Here is an 8,241-nt window from a genome sequence, read left to right as displayed (position 1 = left end):
TTGACCCTGGCTAAATGCCAGGTGCCCACCAAATCTGCTCTGTCACTCCCCTCCTTAATCAGACAGGGGAGAGGAAACATAATGAAAGGCTCCTGAGTCAAGATAAAGACAGGGAGTTCACTCAACAATTACTGTCATGGGTAAAACAGAACCAGCTTCGTATTCAAATCAGAAAAAAAAAAAAAAAACAACACCTTCCCCCAAAAGGATTAAGGCCCTGAGAACAAAGAAGATGTCGTAAATATTAGATACTTAGATGGAAAAAAAAAAAACCAAGAAAAAAAAGAAATGTTTGTACCAATGGGTGCAAACAAAGTAAGGGGGCACTCAATCTCATGGTAGACAGCTCAGTCTTGAGAAAGGATACACAGGACCACAGATCTAAGAAAGTTACAAGAGAATGGCAATAGCCTTGAAAGATAAGGCCTACTGATCCCAGAACTGAGTTTGTGCAGAGTGAAGGTCAATCAGTAGGTGCAGTGAAGAAGACTACAAGCCTTCGTATGAAAACCCCAACAGCCAGACAAAGACCACCAGGGAAGATGGCTGAGCATGCAGACCATATATTTGTATATGTTAATGAGCTCTAGGAAATCTCACGTATACGTAATTAAGTTCTTGGAAATCTTGTGAATATATGTAACTTTATGGTATACAGTCTCTGAAAGTCTGTCAGATTGTCAGAGCACTTATGATGGAGCTATCCCCAGTGCTGCCCCAGCGCTGCAATGAAGAATGCCTTGTGTAACAGCAGTCTACTGTTACTGAGTTTGAGTATATCAGACTCCTTACCCAGCTGCACCTGGCTTCCCACTTCAGCAAGGTTAGAAAGCAAGGGGGTTTGGATGATGCCAATCTTTGTGTCATCCCCACCCTTCCCTTCTTCCTGGGCTTAACGTAATTCCCAGACAGGGGTTATGGTCAGTTCATCACATGTTGTTTCTGCCACTCCTTCCTCCTCACACTTTTCCTTTACTGCAGTGTGGGGTCCCTCCCACAGGAGACAGTTCTCCATGAATTTCTCCAACGTAAGTCCTTCCCACAGGCTGCAGTTCTTCATACACTGCTCCAGCATGGGTCCTTTCCCTGGGGGGCAGTGCATCAGGAACAGACCGCTCCAGCATTGTTCCCCCATGGGGTTACAAGTCCTGCCAACAAACCTGCTTCAGCCTGGGGTCCTCTTTCCATGGGTCCACAGGTCTTGCCAGCAAACCCGCTTCATGGTGAGCTTCCCTCAGGTCACATCCTCCTTTGAGAGTCCACCTGCTCTAGCATGGGTATCTGCTCCAGCATTAACCTCCATGGGCTGCAAGGGGACAGACTGCCTCACAGGCTGCAGGGGAATCTCTGCTCTGGTGCCTGAGGCACCTCCTCCCCTCCTTCTGCACTGACCTGGGTGTCTGCAGAGTTGTTGCTCTCACATATTCTCACTCGTCTCTTCTGTTGCACGGTGGGTTTTTTTTATTTCCCACCCCCCTCCCCCCCCTTCTAAAACATGCTATCACAGAGGTGCTACCACCATTGCTGATGGGATCGGCCTTGTCCAGCGGTGGGTGCACCTCGGAGCCAGCTGGCATTGGCTTTGTTGGACATGGCAGAAACTTCTGGCATCTTCTCACAGAAACCACCCCAGTAGCCCTCTGATATCAAAACCTTGCCATGCAAACCCAATACACTCTTAAATAACTAAAAAGTTCCCTGACTTTCCCACCTGCAAATGCTTTTACATATTATGACTGGAGGCTGAACGCTTGCTGAAGATAAAACTTTTTGCTCCTGTTTTCTTAATCCATTTTGCCCTTACTATTCAGCACAGTGATGTGGACCATAAGGGTGAGAAACAGTGTAAACCCACCAAAACCGAAATGGTATGTATTTCTGTGAATTATCAGGAGTTACTTAGTGTCCAATATCAGTTTCAGAACTAAGGAAACTTGCTGACACTTGCTTATGAAGAGTAAGCTGTTACTGATCACATCAGCAAAATCCATTTGAGGAAGCCATTAATGAGTTAATCAATGAGATGCTGAGGAAGGCATCCATTATAAAGTTATACAAACTAAAAAAAGCTAAATTCTGTCCCTAATAGCACAGTAGTATAGTAAACTTAACTGAAGTCCTGGAGGCTTTTCTGCTGTCTGCTTTTCCCCTCTATTAGGAGTCACGCTTCTAACTATGCCTTTAAAACTTGATAACAACTTGGGCATGTGTTGGGGATTCCTCCTAATGAATAAGAATAATGTCCTTCTCATTAAAATGTTCAATGGTTTAGGAGTTTGTGTTTATTTTTCCTTTCATAAATGATGTTCAGAGAGGATGTCAGGTGCCCGCAAATTCTTCAGAATTTCAGCAGAACTGTCATTAAGTAAATCATCTTTTATAGTATAGTAGCACGATTCTTCTCAAGTTTCTGTTCTGACATGAAGTTAACTTCACCTTTACTGATCCATCCTAGTTCTACCTAAATATGCCAACAGTGTATTTGGTTACCTGCCAAAGTTCAAGTTTACAGAGCCAGCTACATCCACAGCTTGCTTCTAGCACAAGCCAGTTAATGTCTATGCTGCACATTGGCAGTACACAGGTTTGGCCAGCACACTTAAGCTTCAAAATAATTCAGCGTACTTTTGCAGCTCCCTCTGACACATCTTTTCCAGTGCATGGTGTTCGCACCACAAGTGACTCTAGTCTCTAGAGACTGGCTTGCTACATTGAGCTACCTCAGCCAATGTGTTGTTACCTGCAGGTAAGATACACCAGCAGCTACAACAAAGAGGCAGTTGAAAATTATCTACCCCTTTGTCCAAGGGCCTGAGACCTCAAAAAGTGGCCATCATGACTTTAGATAAACAGACTCCAAAAAAAATGGATAAAGACTGGTGAAAACAGATAGACTCTGAAATATTATGCGCTTGGAGTCAGGATGTTGGTGAGCAGGTCCTGTTAAGCAACAGTCCAGAGCTGCTTTGAGAAGTGGAGAGCTGGGATTCCTTGGGAGTCAGTGGCTCTGGCTGTTGCTAAATCCTGATACAGCTCCTGGGTGAACAGATCCTGCTCATGAGCAACTTTAGGAACATGGCAGGAGCTGAGAGCTGCCTGGCATAGAGACACTGCCTGAATTATCAACATGCTGCTTCTGACAAGAAAGCAGTAGGGTTTTGTGTATTTTTTTCTTTTTCTTTTTTTTTCCCCTTATACTCTGTAAAGAGGTGAATGATTTTGACTGGTCATGCAAGTGTCACTTCATGCATACAGTAATGCTAAAGTACAAAATTATTTGCTATCCATTCCAGAAAAAAGAAAATTAATGGTCTCTGAGTAACTGAACATGATACTCATAAACAAGGGGTTTTTTTCTACTTTAGTTATGCTGGCAGAATATGCCAAAAGCCTAGATGCTCCCATCTTTTTTAGCAAGTAGCAGCAGCGTGTTCTGTTTTACAGCCTGGTTCCTCCTTCTGTGGCTTCTGGCTTTGGAATTCCAAAAGTCAAGAAAAGAAAAAAAAAAATAATCTGAAGAATATACAAAATTTTTTTATAAACTAATTAACTGTAACTGCTATGCAGTAGGATTGCAGGGTTGAGTTCTAATTTACATCCATGTTTTTCTTCACAGAAGAATAACAATACGCTAGATAAGGCAATAAGCTCTATTACATTTGAAAAGGACTTTTCTGATGACAAAATATAAATTTACTTTCCACTTATTATAACCTCTCCATCTACATCTAGAATTCTCAGATGATAATTTATGTTAAAATAAAAATGAATTCTTAAGCAAACAGCTTGATAAAAATACTGGCAGGAGACCAGGGAACATATGTGTGATTACTGTTGTGTCACATACTTTCTTAAAGTTTCTTAAATCCTTATACTTTTCTTCAAACCTTAATTTGATGATTTTTTGGAGGTAGAAATAACAGAAGAACCAGGAAAAAGAATGCTAATCTCTAATTTTAGAGGGGTGATCTTTGATTTTATCTTTCCATTCTTTATACGGACACACACACACACAAACTCAACACAATAATTTAACTTTGTTATTGTGTATTAAACTTTTCTGGGTATGACATGCAGCCTGACAAAACTTACTGCTAACAAAACCTGCAAGTACAAAACCAATTCTTTTCTCCTAAGACATCATGACATTGCACACCTTAAACAAAAAATTCTGAAAACTGAAACTTACTAGTGGGTTTCCTTTCGGAGACTGCTGTTAGAATATATTTTATCACAGGCATTGTGCTCATGACCAGATAGGGAAATGGCATGCCAGGAAGACAGCTTTTTGGAAAGAATCGTGGCTGTCAGTGTACCAGAAACTGCTTGCCAGAAATGAGCACAAGCACGTTTTATGGCACAGTTTCAGGGAGTGGCATGTACAGCACTGACACGGCAGAAAATCACTTGCCCTGGCAGGGCATTAGGGTCTCCATGTAGAAAACTCAGTAGAAATCTTTGGGAAAATTCATCCAAATTCAGTGTAGACATACTATAGAGGTGTCCAGTGGAACCAGAAGGAGAAACTGAGGTCGCTTGAGCTTAGACAGAGAGCTGATAAAAACATCAGTGCAAACTCAGTGTTTTCAACGTCAGTCTCAGTAAAGAACCTAAAAAATCTGAATGGAGTCAAAGAATTGGTACTAAGAATAATATCTTGAATTCCTCCTGCTATGATAGGATTTTTGAGTGACTGAACTTGAGTCATCTTTGAGAACTGCTAATTTGATTGAATTTAAAGTTTCGGGACATACTTTTATTGTCAAGAACAAACAGAGATAGGCCAAGCATAGCCTCCTGTGCTCAGGAGAGCCCACTGCTCAGGAGAGCTTTCCACTCTCAGCTCTTGTTATGTTTTTATAAGACAAGAAGTTGGTGGTTCTGCTTCAGGTTATTCTCTATAGAAGTCATAGTTAGGAAATTTTATCAATTTTTAAACACTGAATTATACTGGCCCTGTTCCATTCTCTTAGCATCTCACCAAACTCACCATTCTGAGATAACTTCTGGCTTTACCTGTTTAGCTGCTTCCCAGTTCTTCATGCATCCTAAGATGAAGCTTTGCTGTGTCAGCTTCATAGCAACACCTAACTTTTGTAAGGGTTCTTTTTGGTATCTTCCTTCCCTATTCAAAACTGAATCCTCATGCCATTGGTGCTGATACATTCTGTGTTATCATCCAGTTCACAAATAACCTCTTCAGTAAAAAATAATGTGAAAGATAAATATTATGTCATTTTGAAAGAAAGGAAGATAAAATAAGTACTCACATGCATGCCTTCTGGCCTGCTCCACATCATTACTTTCCTGACACACACTTCCTTTGTGCTTATGAGATACATTTTGTTACCTCTGATACCTGCTGTTATCTTGTATCCTTTTGGTCCCTGGATGCTTGATGTCATTTTCATCTTGCCTTTAGTAATTTGGCTTATTTTTCAATTTCTGCATGCTTCCTTCTTTTATTTAAGGTAATAAATAATGTACTATTGAATCAGGTCAGTCTGTTATTGCACATAACAGTGGCTGCACTGGAAATGCACATAACAGGAACTTCTTTCACTTAGACCTGGCATTGTTTCTTCAAGGAACCACTTCTCCACTTCCTTTACCTCCCAAGGGATTTTTTGCCTGGCAGTGCTCTGAGCTTATTCAACCATGCTAATTCTGTAACATACCACTTTGCTGAAAACAAGTGTTGGTCATGGGCCTTCTTTTAATACAAACAAAAAACAAAACAAACATCCCCCATGTTAATAGCAGTTTCACTGAAAAGGAAGCTCTTCTTCTTAAGCTGTATCCGTCAGTCAGTGTTTAAGCATAAAGCAGCACACTGAGCGTTCTTCAGTATGAAGAGGCTTTCAAATATAACTCTGAAAACAGAAGAGATGAAACACTGAGTGCACTGAAGGTGAGGATATGACTCTTCACACTGTCCTAGGATTAAAAAAGCAAAGCTAAATAAATGAAAGAGAATGGCAAATCTTAAACAAAATATAATGTTTCCTGTCTGACATTACAAGAGACAGATAAGGAATCCTCTGCCTACCCTCTATCCAGGAAATCACACTTTGGGAAAAAATGGAATATGAGAATAGTTGAGGTCAGTACCTTTACACCAGAATAGGGAGGCTGACCTTTAGAAAATGCTTTTCTCCAGCAAATAAACTGTGCGGCCTTATATTGTTTGGAAAATCCTAGTCTCAAAGTAGTAGCAGGAATCTTGATGTGCTCAATTGGTCTAAGGAAAAATACTTGTGAGCTATACTTACTGATTTAAGTATCAGTTGTTTGGGCATTTTAATTACCTTTCTTTTACCCTGGTAGCAGCTAAAGGCTGCAAATGACAGGACATGGTTTACTGGATGCAGGCTTCTATTGCACTAGCTGCTGAATAGCTGGAATCTGTTTAAAATACTGTTAAGAGAAAAAAGTTGTTGGCTGACAAATACAAGCTCTAGCCTTGAAATTTTTAGTGGTGATTACTTAGAGTGAAAGAAGCCAGAAATAAGGTTTAGTGATATAGACACAGCACGGGCAAAGGAATCCTGCTTCCCTGCTTTCTTACTTACTATGACTGGCAAAATAAAGAGAGACATAGCTAGTAAAAGACTTGAACCACTAACTTTCTCTAAGTGATGATATCGTGTTGTTTACTGTCCATGTCCCAGGTACAGGGAGGAAAGGATTGTCTCCTCTCCTCAAATATTTTCCCATTGTACCACACAGCCATGCCTTCAGCTGTACCTCCAGCCTTACAAAGTCTGGTTTGGTTGGTTGCTGACTTCCCCCGCAGTCCCTCCCACCCCCCACCCCGCTTGCTTTTTTAGCGATTTGATGGAGGAAAATGACAGAGGGTAAGCTTTGGCAGCCACCACAGTTAGTCTTACCAGTCCAGCCAAACTGAGCAATGCATTCCCTCCCCCAGGACTCCGTGTGGCTCCATCCTTTGGGTGGCCAGATGGTACCCCTCAGTAACACTCCTTAAATGCCCTGATCCCAGCCATCTGGAAAGAACTCGACATAATAGAAGTGATGGAATAGATTACTTGAGGAATGATGACTAGGTCATTGGTTGGTTAATCAAGGGGAATCAGCAATTTATCCTTCTTGCCTCAGGGGAACTTTCCTGTTTTTCTCCAGTTCAGCAGATCTTCAAAACCCCCTTCTGCTATGGTTGCCATATATGCCATAGCAGCTCAGAGGCGCTAGATACAACATGGCATGTGAAGTTGTTTGGGGCTGGGTTTTTTTTTTTTTGTTGTTTTTTAATAGTGGTACAGTGTGGTAATTCATCACCTCAGCCAAAGGCTATAGTTTTGCTTAGGACCAAACAGAAACGTTAGGAGTCCTTTGAGTTTTCTAGCCTACATGAAAAGCAAGGATGCTCACAGGGAAACACTATCTTTAATATGCTCACTGTCTTTGTGGACCCTGAACACTGTCTTTTTTTGCCTAAAATAACATCCTGACATTCTGCCTCAAAGCAGAGCAGTTCAAACAGACTGGTTTACTCAAAGCCAAGTTAGTGTCCTAGTCAGAACTGCACAGAGAATGTTTTAAGTGCTATTTAATGCTATTTAGCTGGAGCTCTGAAAGATCTGTCACCAAGTGGGGCAGAGCAAAGCCAAATGCTCTAATGGGGTATGATACACTGAAGAACAATGGACATTCTTCATAGAAATGAAATGAAAATTCATCAGGATCAGCCCACTGCCATCAACCTTGCATCTTCCAGCCTGGAATGAGGAGTTCCCATGCATGACAGGAGCCTGACTTAATTAGGCTACCTTCGAAGTCCAAAGCCTTTTTGTTTTAACCCAAGTTTTGCATAGCCACAGATCTTGGAGACAGCCACAGTCATGATAATCCAAAAGAAAATAAGACAGATAGGCTTATTTTTATTGTCAGATGAATTTATTACTTTTTGTCTTATTGTTACTGAAAATCATAACCAGGAAAACTCTACAAGGGTGCATGGGGGATCTTTCGTCCTAACACACACACCAAGTTACTCCAGGGTACACATCACATACAGCAGAGAACTTGCACATTCACAGTACGTCACACATTCGTTTTCATTCATACAAGGCATTGGTTACAAGTTTTTCACTTCTAATGCAAAAAAGTGCGTAGCCTCAGGTAGCGCTGCTGAAGGTTTTCACCAACTAAGCATGTTCCCCAAGAGGGGTTTGCCCTCTTTCAGGGTGGGGAGGCTATTTGAGTTGGAGGTTGATATCT

This window comes from Falco punctatus (genome assembly GCF_963210335.1).
Source record: "Falco punctatus genome assembly, chromosome: Z".
NCBI classification, from domain to species: domain Eukaryota; kingdom Metazoa; phylum Chordata; class Aves; order Falconiformes; family Falconidae; genus Falco; species Falco punctatus.
This window is presented reverse-complemented; position numbering follows the sequence as displayed.